We start from the raw sequence: 17,169 nt of genomic DNA on the forward strand, positions 1-17,169 counted from the left end.
GATTTTGCTCTATGGAAGGGGGTGCACAAAAGTGTTCGTAATCAACCTCGGATTGTACTTTTCATCATCTAGGGGCACCGTAGGGACCGAAAAAAGTGGTTTCGCATGATAGTCCACCTCGACCCATGTCGACCCTTGCGCGACCCCGACCTTCAGGATTTTGCTCTACGGAAGGGGGTGCACACTTGTGCGCAACCCCGACCTTCAGGATTTTGCTCTACGGAAGGGGGTGCACAAAAGTGTTCGTAATCAACCTCGGATTGTACTTTTCATCATCTAGGGGCACCGTAGGGACCGAAAAAAGTGGTTTCGCATGATAGTCCACCTCGACCCATGTCGACCCTTGCGCCACCCCGACCTTCAGGATTTTGCTCTACGGAAGGGGGTGCACACTTGTGCGACCCCGACCTTCAGGATTTTGCTCTACGGAAGGGGGTGCACACTTGTGCGACCCCGACCTTCAGGATTTTGCTCTACGGAAGGGGGTGCACAAAAGTGTTCGTAATCAACCTCGGATTGTACTTTTCATCATCTAGGGGCACCGTAGGGACCGAAAAAAGTGGTTTCGCATGATAGTCCACCTCGACCCATGTCGACCCTTGCGCGACCCCGACCTTCAGGATTTTGCTCTACGGAAGGGGGTGCACAAAAGTGTTCGTAATCAACCTCGGATTGTACTTTTCATCATCTAGGGGCACCGTAGGGACCGAAAAAAGTGGTTTCGCATGATAGTCCACCTCGACCCATGTCGACCCTTGCGCGACCCCGACCTTCAGGATTTTGCTCTACGGAAGGGGGTGCACACTTGTGCGCAACCCCGACCTTCAGGATTTTGCTCTACGGAAGGGGGTGCACAAAAGTGTTCGTAATCAACCTCGGATTGTACTTTTCATCATCTAGGGGCACCGTAGGGACCGAAAAAAGTGGTTTCGCATGATAGTCCACCTCGACCCATGTCGACCCTTGCGCCACCCCGACCTTCAGGATTTTGCTCTACGGAAGGGGGTGCACACTTGTGCGACCCCGACCTTCAGGATTTTGCTCTACGGAAGGGGGTGCACACTTGTGCGACCCCGACCTTCAGGATTTTGCTCTACGGAAGGGGGTCTACTTGTGCGCAACCCCGACCTTCAGGATTTTGCTCTACGGAAGGGGGTGCACAAAAGTGTTCGTAATCAACCTCGGATTGTACTTTTCATCATCTAGGGGCACCGTAGGGACCGAAAAAAGTGGTTTCGCATGATAGTCCACCTCGACCCATGTCGACCCTTGCGCGACCCCGACCTTCAGGATTTTGCTCTACGGAAGGGGGTCGACTTGTGCGCAACCCCGACCTTCAGGATTTTGCTCTACGGAAGGGGGTGCACAAAAGTGTTCGTAATCAACCTCGGATTGTACTTTTCATCATCTAGGGGCACCGTAGGGACCGAAAAAAGTGGTTTCGCATGATAGTCCACCTCGACCCATGTCGACCCTTGCGCGACCCCGACCTTCAGGATTTTGCTCTACGGAAGGGGGTGCACACTTGTGCGACCCCGACCTTCAGGATTTTGCTCTACGGAAGGGGGTGCACAAAAGTGTTCGTAATCAACCTCGGATTGTACTTTTCATCATCTAGGGGCACCGTAGGGACCGTAAAAAGTGGTTTCGCATGATAGTCCACCTCGACCCATGTCGACCCTTGCGCGACCCCGACCTTCAGGATTTTGCTCTACGGAAGGGGGTCTACTTGTGCGCAACCCCGACCTTCAGGATTTTGCTCTACGGAAGGGGGTGCACAAAAGTGTTCGTAATCAACCTCGGATTGTACTTTTCATCATCTAGGGGCACCGTAGGGACCGAAAAAAGTGGTTTCGCATGATAGTCCACCTCGACCCATGTCGACCCTTGCGCGACCCCGACCTTCAGGATTTTGCTCTACGGAAGGGGTCTACCCTTGCGCGACCCCGACCTTCAGGATTTTGCTCTACGGAAGGGGGTGCACAAAAGTGTTCGTAATCAACCTCGGATTGTACTTTTCATCATCTAGGGGCACCGTAGGGACCGAAAAAAGTGGTTTCGCATGATAGTCCACCTCGACCCATGTCGACCCTTGCGCGACCCCGACCTTCAGGATTTTGCTCTACGGAAGGGGTCTACCCTTGCGCAACCCCGACCTTCAGGATTTTGCTCTACGGAAGGGGGTGCACACTTGTGCGACCCCGACCTTCAGGATTTTGCTCTACGGAAGGGGGTGCACAAAAGTGTTCGTAATCAACCTCGGATTGTACTTTTCATCATCTAGGGGCACCGTAGGGACCGAAAAAAGTGGTTTCGCATGATAGTCCACCTCGACCCATGTCGACCCTTGCGCGACCCCGACCTTCAGGATTTTGCTCTACGGAAGGGGGTGCACAAAAGTGTTCGTAATCAACCTCGGATTGTACTTTTCATCATCTAGGGGCACCGTAGGGACCGAAAAAAGTGGTTTCGCATGATAGTCCACCTCGACCCATGTCGACCCTTGCGCGACCCCGACCTTCAGGATTTTGCTCTACGGAAGGGGTCTACCCTTGCTCGACCCCGACCTTCAGGATTTTGCTCTACGGAAGGGGGTGCACAAAAGTGTTCGTAATCAACCTCGGATTGTACTTTTCATCATCTAGGGGCACCGTAGGGACCGAAAAAAGTGGTTTCGCATGATAGTCCACCTCGACCCATGTCGACCCTTGCGCGACCCCGACCTTCAGGATTTTGCTCTACGGAAGGGGTCCTCTCTGTACAAGGTTTAGGGGTACATTTTCACCCAAAAACCACTATCGCTCAACCGAAACAACTCCTCGACATGTGTCTTCTCTGTGAATTTGGCCCCGATCTGACGAGAAGTTTTCGAGATATGCCCCTCTGAAGGTACATATTGGGACTTAGCCGATTTTCACCCATTGCGGTGTCTATGGGGTGTTGGGAATCGCTCTACCGACCAGCCGGTTGGAGATATCGAGTTGCGGTCTTCGGCGCGTTTGCTCAACTCCGTAATGCCTACTTTTCGTCCATACACACAACACCTCGCAGAGTTCTCCTTCTGCCAGATATAGCGCGTGCCCCTTTGTTCGTGCACCATTTTGGCCTGTTTTTCGTACATCGCTTCGAAACCATGCGTCCGACGGTTTTGCGTCCCAAGTACCGATGTTAGAACACCACCGTGGCTAACTTTCGTCCATATACGCCAACTCCGTGCAATGTCTCCATCACCCTGTTTTTGGGTGAAAACCCATTTCTGGGACTTAGCCGATTTTCACCCATTGCGGTGTCTATGGGGTGTTGGGAATCGCTCTACCGACCAGCCGGTTGGAGATATCGATTCCCGGTCTTCGGCGCGTTTGCTCAACTCCGTAATGCCTACTTTTCGTCCATACACACAACACCTCGCAGAGTTCTCCTTCTGCCAGATATAGCGCGTGCCCCTTTGTTCGTGCACCGTTTTGGCCCGTTTTTCGCACATTGCTTCGAAACCATGCGTCCGACGGTTTTGCGTCCCAAGTACCGATGTTAGAACACCACCGTGGCTAACTTTCGTCCATATACGCCAACTCCGTGCAATGTCTCCATCACCCTGTTTTTGGGTGAAAACCCATTTCTTGGACTTAGCCGATTTTCACCCATTGCGGTGTCTATGGGGTGTTGGGAATCGCTCTACCGACCAGCCGGTTGGAGATATCGAGTTGCGGTCTTCGGCGCGTTTGCTCAACTCCGTAATGCCTACTTTTCGTCCGTACACACAACACCTCGCAGAGTTCTCCTTCTGCCAGATATAGCGCGTGCCCCTTTGTTCGTGCACCGTTTTGGCCCGTTTTTCGCACATTGCTTCGAAACCATGCGTCCGACGGTTTTGCGTCCCAAGTACCGATGTTAGAACACCACCGTGGCTAACTTTCGTCCATATACGCCAACTCCGTGCAATGTCTCCATCACCCTGTTTTTGGGTGAAAACCCATTTCTTGGACTTAGCCGATTTTCACCCATTGCGGTGTCTATGGGGTGTTGGGAATCGCTCTACCGACCAGCCGGTTGGAGATATCGAGTTGCGGTCTTCGGCGCGTTTGCTCAACTCCGTAATGCCTACTTTTCGTCCGTACACACAACACCTCGCAGAGTTCTCCTTCTGCCAGATATAGCGCATGCCCCTTTGTTCGTGCACCGTTTTGGCCCGTTTTTCGCACATTGCCTCGAAACCATGCGTCCGACGCTTTTGTGTCCCAAGTAGTGATGTTAGAACACCACCGTGGCTAACTTTCGTCCATATACGCCAACTCCGTGCAATGTCTCCATCACCCTGTTTTTGGGTGAAAACCCATTTCTGGGACTTAGCCGATTTTCACCCATTGCGGTGTCTATGGGGTGTTGGGAATCGCTCTACCGACCAGCCGGTTGGAGATATCGAGTTGCGGTCTTCGGCGCGTTTGCTCAACTTCGTGATGCCTACTTTTCGTCCATACACACAACACCTCGCAGAGTTCTCCTTCTGCCAGATATAGCGCGTGCCCCTTTGTTCGTGCACCATTTTGGCCCGTTTTTCGCACATTGCCTCGAAACCATGCGTTCGACGGTTTTGCGTCCCAAGTAGTGATGTTAGAACACCACCGTGGCTAACTTTCGTCCATATACGCCAAACTTCTCAGACACCTCCATCCGAGAGTATTTCGTGTTTTCCCATATATTGCATACTGCCAGGGGTTTTCTTCCATACAACTTTCAATGTTCTGTAAAACACCCGCGCATCGTCCGATTGGACTGAAACTGCTCCGGCGCGCTCTCTGCCGTGCTACAACTCTGCGCAAACCATCAAAACCTCGATGCCTGCGTGCGCACCTAGCCATCTGAACTCCGTACACTCTGGCTTAACAGGCCTCTTAGCCCGTTACAACATGGCTAACCCACTGGTAACCGGTAACCGTCACTCGTCCAATGTGGTCCATCACCCGTGCAAGCTGTTTCGCGTGCTTGCGCTTGCTCCGTGAGCAATCCCGCGTGCATTCGGTTGTCTTCCAACAGCGTGTTCGTCTCGCAACAATCTCCTCCGTGTGTACGCCTGGTGCTATGCAAAACAAGTTGAAATTTTTCGGGAAGTCAAGTTTTGGGACTTGTACTTTTTTTCAACATTAAATGCAGCTTTTCGCACACCATAGCAACTCGGGCTTCGACTTTCGGGACTTGGTGCTTTTCGCGGATCAAGCCCAATGGACTTGACCCGCTAAAGCTCACCTCCTCTCTATCGCTCCATTCGGGTAGCTATGGTGCACCCCAGCCAGTAGCGCACATGCACCCCATGTCTGGGGCACAAGCACACCACCCACTAGGACACACCACAGCAGCACACCCTTCTGCACATAGCACCACGTGTGTGCAGCGTCGCCTTACCCAAGCGACTTGCGGCACCTTGCAGGAGCAAGCTCCCACAGGTGGCGCGCAGCCGGTGTGTGACTCCCGCACACTCCCGACTAGGTGGTACCATCATCACCATGGCACGCACCCAGGCACCTGCACCTGCTGCAGGTACCTTACGCACACGCGTGATGACCCCCGTGTGGAGGGCCGGTGGATTCCCGGTGGGTGCAAGTCACTCTACTCCGAGCCCTGGGACAGCTTCCCAGGGTGTTTTCCATGTACCACTAACCCTTGGTTGGACACCTCTTGGCTACTTGACCCCTTTCCCGGTGGGTGCAAGTCACCGTGCGGAACCTTTCGGCCGCTCTCCCTAGGACTGTGTTGCAGGCAAGCACAGTGGTTCCGCGACCTAGAGACAGCGGCATCCCTTTTGTTACTGCTACTCCGAGCCCTGGGATACCTTCCCAGGGTGTTTTCCATGTACCACTAACCCTTGGTTGGACACCTTTGGCTACTTGACCCCTTTCCCGGTGGGTGCAAGTCACCGTGCGGAACCTTTCGGCCGCTCTCCCTAGGACTGTGTTGCAGGCAAGCACAGTGGTTCCGCGACCTAGAGACAGCGGCATCCCTTGTTACTGCTACTCCGAGCCCTGGGACACCTTCCCAGGGTGTTTTCCATGTACCACTAGCCTCTGGTTGACCATCGGTGGAGGTACTTGATTTCACCCAAAACCACCCTAGGTCACCGTTCCGACCACCCAGCTACCGTTAAAACGCCTCCGGACACCAGGACACACCTTCCCGGTACCAGAACCAGTCGTAGTTGCCGTCACCCAAATTTCATACAACCGTCACCCACGGGCCGAAACACCTTGCCACTACATGGGTCTAGTATTAGGTCCTAAGGTCTCTTTTCGACAACTCCCGACCTCCCTGATGTCGAATCGACAGTTTACATGAGGAGGCTAAACTTTCTATGACGACTCAGTACAACCATACCTCCCTATAATAGTGAAATGTCAAATTCTAGGGCTTTTTGGCCATGGAAAATTCTGAAGCTCGGCACGAGCAAACATGACCCATGCTTGTATCTCCGAAACTATGAGTCTGACAGTTTTGCACCCTTCTGCGGAAAGTTGTGTCTCGGTAAGCCTAAAAAGTCAGTAGAACACCACGAAACGATCCGACCACTCCTTCGACCTGTTTTGGGGTTTTGCAGTTTTCCATGGGGTATTTTGTATGGGGAAAACCGACCCATGCCCGTATCTCCGTACCTAAGCGTCTGACGGTCTTGGACCCCTTTAGGTAAAAGTTGCATTCCGTCGAGCTGAACATTTCGCTAGAACATCGCGAAACGATCCGACGCCTCCTTCTGGGAGTTTTTGGGGTCGGAAGGTTTTCTGGGACTTAGTCTCTGGAGCAACATATCTGAAGCTCGGCACGAGCAACCACGCACGTGTCTTATATCTCCGTAAGTAAGGGTCTGACGGTCTTGGACGCCTTTAGCAAAAAGTTGCGCCCTATCGAATGGAACATTTCACTAGAACACCACGAAACGATCCGACCACTCCTTCGACCTGTTTTTGGGTTTTGCAGTTTTCCATGGGGTATTTTGTATGGGGAAAACCGACCCATGCCCGTATCTCCGTACCTAAGCGTCTGACGGTCTTGGACCCCTTTAGGTAAAAGTTGCATTCCGTCGAGCTGAACATTTCACTAGAACATCGCGAAACGATCCGACGACTCCTTCTGGGAGTTTTTGGGGTCGGAAGGTTTTCTGGGACTTAGTCTCTGGAGCAACATTTCTGAAGCTCGGCACGGGCAACCACGCACGTGTCTTATATCTCCGTAAGTAAGGGTCTGACGGTCTTGGACACCTTTAGCAAAAAGTTGCGCCCTATCGAATGGAACATTTCACTAGAACACCACGAAACGATCCGACCACTCCTTCGACCTGTTTTTGGGTTTTGCAGTTTTCCATGGGGTATTTTGTATGGGGAAAACCGACCCATGCCCGTATCTCCGTACCTAAGCGTCTGACGGTCTTGGACCCCTTTAGGTAAAAGTTGCATTTCGTCGAGCTGAACATTTCACTAGAACATCGCGAAACGATCCGACGACTCCTTCTGGGAGTTTTTGGGGTCGGAAGGTTTTCTGGGACTTAGTCTCTGGAGCAACATTTCTGAAGCTCGGCACGAGCAACCACGCACGTGTCTTATATCTCCGTAAGTAAGGGTCTGACGGTCTTGGACACCTTTAGCAAAAAGTTGCGTCTTATCGAATGGAACATTTCACTAGAACACCACGAAACGATCCGACCACTCCTTCGACCTGTTTTGGGGTTTTGCAGTTTTCCATGGGGTATTTTGTATGGGGAAAACCGACCCATGCCCGTACCTCCGTACCTAAGCGTCTGACGGTCTTGGACCCCTTTAGGTAAAAGTTGCATTCCGTCGAGCTGAACATTTCACTAGAACATCGCGAAACGATCCGACGACTCCTTCTGGGAGTTTTTGGGGTCCGAAGGTTTTCTGGGACTTAGTCTCTGGAGCAACATTTCTGAAGCTCGGCACGAGCAACCACGCACGTGTCTTATATCTCCGTAAGTAAGGGTCTGACGGTCTTGGACACCTTTAGCAAAAAGTTGCGTCTTATCGAATGGAACATTTCATTAGAACACCACGAAACGATCCGACCACTCCTTCGACCTGTTTTGGGGTTTTGCAGTTTTCCATGGGGTATTTTGTATGGGGAAAACCGACCCATGCCCGTATCTCCGTACCTAAGCGTCTGACGGTCTTGGACCCCTTTAGGTAAAAGTTGCATTCCGTCGAGCTGAACATTTCACTAGAACATCGCGAAACGATCCGACGACTCCTTCTGGGAGTTTTTGGGGTCCGAAGGTTTTCTGGGACTTAGTCTCTGGAGCAACAATTCTGAAGCTCGGCACGGGCAACCACGCACGTGTCTTATATCTCCGTAAGTAAGGGTCTGACGGTCTTGGACACCTTTAGCAAAAAGTTGCGCCCTATCGAATGGAACATTTCACTAGAACACCACGAAACGATCCGACCACTCCTTCGACCTGTTTTTGGGTTTTGCAGTTTTCCATGGGGTATTTTGTATGGGGAAAACCGACCCATGCCCGTATCTCCGTACCTAAGCGTCTGACGGTCTTGGACCCCTTTAGGTAAAAGTTGCATTCCGTCGAGCTGAACATTTCACTAGAACATCGCGAAACGATCCGACGACTCCTTCTGGGAGTTTTTGGGGTCGGAAGGTTTTCTGGGACTTAGTCTCTGGAGCAACATTTCTGAAGCTCGGCACGAGCAACCACGCACGTGTCTTATATCTCCGTAAGTAAGGGTCTGACGGTCTTGGACACCTTTAGCAAAAAGTTGCGCCCTATCGAATGGAACATTTCACTAGAACACCACGAAACGATCCGACCACTCCTTCGACCTGTTTTGGGGTTTTGCAGTTTTCCATGGGGTATTTTGTATGGGGAAAACCGACCCATGCCCGTATCTCCGTACCTAAGCGTCTGACGGTCTTGGACCCCTTTAGGTAAAAGTTGCATTCCGTCGAGCTGAACATTTCACTAGAACATCGCGAAACGATCCGACGACTCCTTCTGGGAGTTTTTGGGGTCCGAAGGTTTTCTGGGACTTAGTCTCTGGAGCAACATTTCTGAAGCTCGGCACGAGCAACCACGCACGTGTCTTATATCTCCGTAAGTAAGGGTCTGACGGTCTTGGACACCTTTAGCAAAAAGTTGCGTATAACCATCCTCGTCAATACTCTCGAACACTGTAACTCGATCCGACCACTCCTTGGTACACTTTTGTGGGTTGCCAGTTTCGGTTGGGACTTAGTCTCTGGAGACCAAATTCTGAAGCTCGGCGTGGGTACCGGTTTTTCGTGCACGTCAGAGGGCCTCGACCGCCCCGAGAACCCGACCTTCAGGATTTTGGCCATTTTTGGGGGTGCACAAAAGTGTTCGTAATCAACCTCGGATTGTACTTTTCATCATCTAGGGGCACCGTAGGGACCGAAAAAAGTGGTTTCGCATGATAGTCCACCTCGACCCATGTCGACCCTTGCGCGACCCCGACCTTCAGGATTTTGCTCTACGGAAGGGGGTCTACTTGTGCGCAACCCCGACCTTCAGGATTTTGCTCTACGGAAGGGGGTGCACAAAAGTGTTCGTAATCAACCTCGGATTGTACTTTTCATCATCTAGGGGCACCGTAGGGACCGAAAAAAGTGGTTTCGCATGATAGTCCACCTCGACCCATGTCGACCCTTGCGCGACCCCGACCTTCAGGATTTTGCTCTACGGAAGGGGGTCGACTTGTGCGCAACCCCGACCTTCAGGATTTTGCTCTACGGAAGGGGGTGCACAAAAGTGTTCGTAATCAACCTCGGATTGTACTTTTCATCATCTAGGGGCACCGTAGGGACCGAAAAAAGTGGTTTCGCATGATAGTCCACCTCGACCCATGTCGACCCTTGCGCGACCCCGACCTTCAGGATTTTGCTCTACGGAAGGGGGTCGACTTGTGCGCAACCCCGACCTTCAGGATTTTGCTCTACGGAAGGGGGTGCACAAAAGTGTTCGTAATCAACCTCGGATTGTACTTTTCATCATCTAGGGGCACCGTAGGGACCGAAAAAAGTGGTTTCGCATGATAGTCCACCTCGACCCATGTCGACCCTTGCGCGACCCCGACCTTCAGGATTTTGCTCTACGGAAGGGGGTGCACAAAAGTGTTCGTAATCAACCTCGGATTGTACTTTTCATCATCTAGGGGCACCGTAGGGACCGAAAAAAGTGGTTTCACATGATAGTCCACCTCGACCCATGTCGACCCTTGCGCGACCCCGACCTTCAGGATTTTGCTCTACGGAAGGGGGTGCACAAAAGTGTTCGTAATCAACCTCGGATTGTACTTTTCATCATCTAGGGGCACCGTAGGGACCGAAAAAAGTGGTTTCGCATGATAGTCCACCTCGACCCATGTCGACCCTTGCGCGACCCCGACCTTCAGGATTTTGCTCTACGGAAGGGGGTCGACTTGTGCGCAACCCCGACCTTCAGGATTTTGCTCTATGGAAGGGGGTGCACAAAAGTGTTCGTAATCAACCTCGGATTGTACTTTTCATCATCTAGGGGCACCGTAGGGACCGAAAAAAGTGGTTTCGCATGATAGTCCACCTCGACCCATGTCGACCCTTGCGCGACCCCGACCTTCAGGATTTTGCTCTACGGAAGGGGGTGCACACTTGTGCGCAACCCCGACCTTCAGGATTTTGCTCTACGGAAGGGGGTGCACAAAAGTGTTCGTAATCAACCTCGGATTGTACTTTTCATCATCTAGGGGCACCGTAGGGACCGAAAAAAGTGGTTTCGCATGATAGTCCACCTCGACCCATGTCGACCCTTGCGCCACCCCGACCTTCAGGATTTTGCTCTACGGAAGGGGGTGCACACTTGTGCGACCCCGACCTTCAGGATTTTGCTCTACGGAAGGGGGTGCACACTTGTGCGACCCCGACCTTCAGGATTTTGCTCTACGGAAGGGGGTGCACAAAAGTGTTCGTAATCAACCTCGGATTGTACTTTTCATCATCTAGGGGCACCGTAGGGACCGAAAAAAGTGGTTTCGCATGATAGTCCACCTCGACCCATGTCGACCCTTGCGCGACCCCGACCTTCAGGATTTTGCTCTACGGAAGGGGGTCTACTTGTGCGCAACCCCGACCTTCAGGATTTTGCTCTACGGAAGGGGGTGCACAAAAGTGTTCGTAATCAACCTCGGATTGTACTTTTCATCATCTAGGGGCACCGTAGGGACCGAAAAAAGTGGTTTCACATGATAGTCCACCTCGACCCATGTCGACCCTTGCGCGACCCCGACCTTCAGGATTTTGCTCTACGGAAGGGGGTGCACAAAAGTGTTCGTAATCAACCTCGGATTGTACTTTTCATCATCTAGGGGCACCGTAGGGACCGAAAAAAGTGGTTTCGCATGATAGTCCACCTCGACCCATGTCGACCCTTGCGCGACCCCGACCTTCAGGATTTTGCTCTACGGAAGGGGGTCGACTTGTGCGCAACCCCGACCTTCAGGATTTTGCTCTACGGAAGGGGGTGCACAAAAGTGTTCGTAATCAACCTCGGATTGTACTTTTCATCATCTAGGGGCACCGTAGGGACCGAAAAAAGTGGTTTCGCATGATAGTCCACCTCGACCCATGTCGACCCTTGCGCGACCCCGACCTTCAGGATTTTGCTCTACGGAAGGGGGTGCACAAAAGTGTTCGTAATCAACCTCGGATTGTACTTTTCATCATCTAGGGGCACCGTAGGGACCGAAAAAAGTGGTTTCACATGATAGTCCACCTCGACCCATGTCGACCCTTGCGCGACCCCGACCTTCAGGATTTTGCTCTACGGAAGGGGGTGCACAAAAGTGTTCGTAATCAACCTCGGATTGTACTTTTCATCATCTAGGGGCACCGTAGGGACCGAAAAAAGTGGTTTCGCATGATAGTCCACCTCGACCCATGTCGACCCTTGCGCGACCCCGACCTTCAGGATTTTGCTCTACGGAAGGGGGTCGACTTGTGCGCAACCCCGACCTTCAGGATTTTGCTCTATGGAAGGGGGTGCACAAAAGTGTTCGTAATCAACCTCGGATTGTACTTTTCATCATCTAGGGGCACCGTAGGGACCGAAAAAAGTGGTTTCGCATGATAGTCCACCTCGACCCATGTCGACCCTTGCGCGACCCCGACCTTCAGGATTTTGCTCTACGGAAGGGGGTGCACACTTGTGCGCAACCCCGACCTTCAGGATTTTGCTCTACGGAAGGGGGTGCACAAAAGTGTTCGTAATCAACCTCGGATTGTACTTTTCATCATCTAGGGGCACCGTAGGGACCGAAAAAAGTGGTTTCGCATGATAGTCCACCTCGACCCATGTCGACCCTTGCGCCACCCCGACCTTCAGGATTTTGCTCTACGGAAGGGGGTGCACACTTGTGCGACCCCGACCTTCAGGATTTTGCTCTACGGAAGGGGGTGCACACTTGTGCGACCCCGACCTTCAGGATTTTGCTCTACGGAAGGGGGTGCACAAAAGTGTTCGTAATCAACCTCGGATTGTACTTTTCATCATCTAGGGGCACCGTAGGGACCGAAAAAAGTGGTTTCGCATGATAGTCCACCTCGACCCATGTCGACCCTTGCGCGACCCCGACCTTCAGGATTTTGCTCTACGGAAGGGGGTGCACAAAAGTGTTCGTAATCAACCTCGGATTGTACTTTTCATCATCTAGGGGCACCGTAGGGACCGAAAAAAGTGGTTTCGCATGATAGTCCACCTCGACCCATGTCGACCCTTGCGCGACCCCGACCTTCAGGATTTTGCTCTACGGAAGGGGGTGCACACTTGTGCGCAACCCCGACCTTCAGGATTTTGCTCTACGGAAGGGGGTGCACAAAAGTGTTCGTAATCAACCTCGGATTGTACTTTTCATCATCTAGGGGCACCGTAGGGACCGAAAAAAGTGGTTTCGCATGATAGTCCACCTCGACCCATGTCGACCCTTGCGCCACCCCGACCTTCAGGATTTTGCTCTACGGAAGGGGGTGCACACTTGTGCGACCCCGACCTTCAGGATTTTGCTCTACGGAAGGGGGTGCACACTTGTGCGACCCCGACCTTCAGGATTTTGCTCTACGGAAGGGGGTCTACTTGTGCGCAACCCCGACCTTCAGGATTTTGCTCTACGGAAGGGGGTGCACAAAAGTGTTCGTAATCAACCTCGGATTGTACTTTTCATCATCTAGGGGCACCGTAGGGACCGAAAAAAGTGGTTTCGCATGATAGTCCACCTCGACCCATGTCGACCCTTGCGCGACCCCGACCTTCAGGATTTTGCTCTACGGAAGGGGGTCGACTTGTGCGCAACCCCGACCTTCAGGATTTTGCTCTACGGAAGGGGGTGCACAAAAGTGTTCGTAATCAACCTCGGATTGTACTTTTCATCATCTAGGGGCACCGTAGGGACCGAAAAAAGTGGTTTCGCATGATAGTCCACCTCGACCCATGTCGACCCTTGCGCGACCCCGACCTTCAGGATTTTGCTCTACGGAAGGGGGTGCACACTTGTGCGACCCCGACCTTCAGGATTTTGCTCTACGGAAGGGGGTGCACAAAAGTGTTCGTAATCAACCTCGGATTGTACTTTTCATCATCTAGGGGCACCGTAGGGACCGTAAAAAGTGGTTTCGCATGATAGTCCACCTCGACCCATGTCGACCCTTGCGCGACCCCGACCTTCAGGATTTTGCTCTACGGAAGGGGGTCTACTTGTGCGCAACCCCGACCTTCAGGATTTTGCTCTACGGAAGGGGGTGCACAAAAGTGTTCGTAATCAACCTCGGATTGTACTTTTCATCATCTAGGGGCACCGTAGGGACCGAAAAAAGTGGTTTCGCATGATAGTCCACCTCGACCCATGTCGACCCTTGCGCGACCCCGACCTTCAGGATTTTGCTCTACGGAAGGGGTCTACCCTTGCGCGACCCCGACCTTCAGGATTTTGCTCTACGGAAGGGGGTGCACAAAAGTGTTCGTAATCAACCTCGGATTGTACTTTTCATCATCTAGGGGCACCGTAGGGACCGAAAAAAGTGGTTTCGCATGATAGTCCACCTCGACCCATGTCGACCCTTGCGCGACCCCGACCTTCAGGATTTTGCTCTACGGAAGGGGTCTACCCTTGCGCAACCCCGACCTTCAGGATTTTGCTCTACGGAAGGGGGTGCACACTTGTGCGACCCCGACCTTCAGGATTTTGCTCTACGGAAGGGGGTGCACAAAAGTGTTCGTAATCAACCTCGGATTGTACTTTTCATCATCTAGGGGCACCGTAGGGACCGAAAAAAGTGGTTTCGCATGATAGTCCACCTCGACCCATGTCGACCCTTGCGCGACCCCGACCTTCAGGATTTTGCTCTACGGAAGGGGGTGCACAAAAGTGTTCGTAATCAACCTCGGATTGTACTTTTCATCATCTAGGGGCACCGTAGGGACCGAAAAAAGTGGTTTCGCATGATAGTCCACCTCGACCCATGTCGACCCTTGCGCGACCCCGACCTTCAGGATTTTGCTCTACGGAAGGGGTCTACCCTTGCTCGACCCCGACCTTCAGGATTTTGCTCTACGGAAGGGGGTGCACAAAAGTGTTCGTAATCAACCTCGGATTGTACTTTTCATCATCTAGGGGCACCGTAGGGACCGAAAAAAGTGGTTTCGCATGATAGTCCACCTCGACCCATGTCGACCCTTGCGCGACCCCGACCTTCAGGATTTTGCTCTACGGAAGGGGTCCTCTCTGTACAAGGTTTAGGGGTACATTTTCACCCAAAAACCACTATCGCTCAACCGAAACAACTCCTCGACATGTGTCTTCTCTGTGAATTTGGCCCCGATCTGACGAGAAGTTTTCGAGATATGCCCCTCTGAAGGTACATATTGGGACTTAGCCGATTTTCACCCATTGCGGTGTCTATGGGGTGTTGGGAATCGCTCTACCGACCAGCCGGTTGGAGATATCGAGTTGCGGTCTTCGGCGCGTTTGCTCAACTCCGTAATGCCTACTTTTCGTCCATACACACAACACCTCGCAGAGTTCTCCTTCTGCCAGATATAGCGCGTGCCCCTTTGTTCGTGCACCATTTTGGCCTGTTTTTCGTACATCGCTTCGAAACCATGCGTCCGACGGTTTTGCGTCCCAAGTACCGATGTTAGAACACCACCGTGGCTAACTTTCGTCCATATACGCCAACTCCGTGCAATGTCTCCATCACCCTGTTTTTGGGTGAAAACCCATTTCTGGGACTTAGCCGATTTTCACCCATTGCGGTGTCTATGGGGTGTTGGGAATCGCTCTACCGACCAGCCGGTTGGAGATATCGATTCCCGGTCTTCGGCGCGTTTGCTCAACTCCGTAATGCCTACTTTTCGTCCATACACACAACACCTCGCAGAGTTCTCCTTCTGCCAGATATAGCGCGTGCCCCTTTGTTCGTGCACCGTTTTGGCCCGTTTTTCGCACATTGCTTCGAAACCATGCGTCCGACGGTTTTGCGTCCCAAGTACCGATGTTAGAACACCACCGTGGCTAACTTTCGTCCATATACGCCAACTCCGTGCAATGTCTCCATCACCCTGTTTTTGGGTGAAAACCCATTTCTGGGACTTAGCCGATTTTCACCCATTGCGGTGTCTATGGGGTGTTGGGAATCGCTCTACCGACCAGCCGGTTGGAGATATCGAGTTGCGGTCTTCGGCGCGTTTGCTCAACTCCGTAATGCCTACTTTTCGTCCGTACACACAACACCTCGCAGAGTTCTCCTTCTGCCAGATATAGCGCGTGCCCCTTTGTTCGTGCACCGTTTTGGCCCGTTTTTCGCACATTGCTTCGAAACCATGCGTCCGACGGTTTTGCGTCCCAAGTACCGATGTTAGAACACCACCGTGGCTAACTTTCGTCCATATACGCCAACTCCGTGCAATGTCTCCATCACCCTGTTTTTGGGTGAAAACCCATTTCTTGGACTTAGCCGATTTTCACCCATTGCGGTGTCTATGGGGTGTTGGGAATCGCTCTACCGACCAGCCGGTTGGAGATATCGAGTTGCGGTCTTCGGCGCGTTTGCTCAACTCCGTAATGCCTACTTTTCGTCCGTACACACAACACCTCGCAGAGTTCTCCTTCTGCCAGATATAGCGCATGCCCCTTTGTTCGTGCACCGTTTTGGCCCGTTTTTCGCACATTGCCTCGAAACCATGCGTCCGACGCTTTTGTGTCCCAAGTAGTGATGTTAGAACACCACCGTGGCTAACTTTCGTCCATATACGCCAACTCCGTGCAATGTCTCCATCACCCTGTTTTTGGGTGAAAACCCATTTCTGGGACTTAGCCGATTTTCACCCATTGCGGTGTCTATGGGGTGTTGGGAATCGCTCTACCGACCAGCCGGTTGGAGATATCGAGTTGCGGTCTTCGGCGCGTTTGCTCAACTTCGTGATGCCTACTTTTCGTCCATACACACAACACCTCGCAGAGTTCTCCTTCTGCCAGATATAGCGCGTGCCCCTTTGTTCGTGCACCATTTTGGCCCGTTTTTCGCACATTGCCTCGAAACCATGCGTTCGACGGTTTTGCGTCCCAAGTAGTGATGTTAGAACACCACCGTGGCTAACTTTCGTCCATATACGCCAAACTTCTCAGACACCTCCATCCGAGAGTATTTCGTGTTTTCCCATATATTGCATACTGCCAGGGGTTTTCTTCCATACAACTTTCAATGTTCTGTAAAACACCCGCGCATCGTCCGATTGGACTGAAACTGCTCCGGCGCGCTCTCTGCCGTGCTACAACTCTGCGCAAACCATCAAAACCTCGATGCCTGCGTGCGCACCTAGCCATCTGAACTCCGTACACTCTGGCTTAACAGGCCTCTTAGCCCGTTACAACATGGCTAACCCACTGGTAACCGGTAACCGTCACTCGTCCAATGTGGTCCATCACCCGTGCAAGCTGTTTCGCGTGCTTGCGCTTGCTCCGTGAGCAATCCCGCGTGCATTCGGTTGTCTTCCAACAGCGTGTTCGTCTCGCAACAATCTCCTCCGTGTGTACGCCTGGTGCTATGCAAAACAAGTTGAAATTTTTCGGGAAGTCAAGTTTTGGGACTTGTACTTTTTTTCAACATTAAATGCAGCTTTTC

This window comes from Anopheles nili, assembly GCF_943737925.1.
Source record: "Anopheles nili chromosome X unlocalized genomic scaffold, idAnoNiliSN_F5_01 X_unloc_7, whole genome shotgun sequence".
Taxonomy (NCBI): Eukaryota; Metazoa; Arthropoda; class Insecta; order Diptera; family Culicidae; genus Anopheles; species Anopheles nili.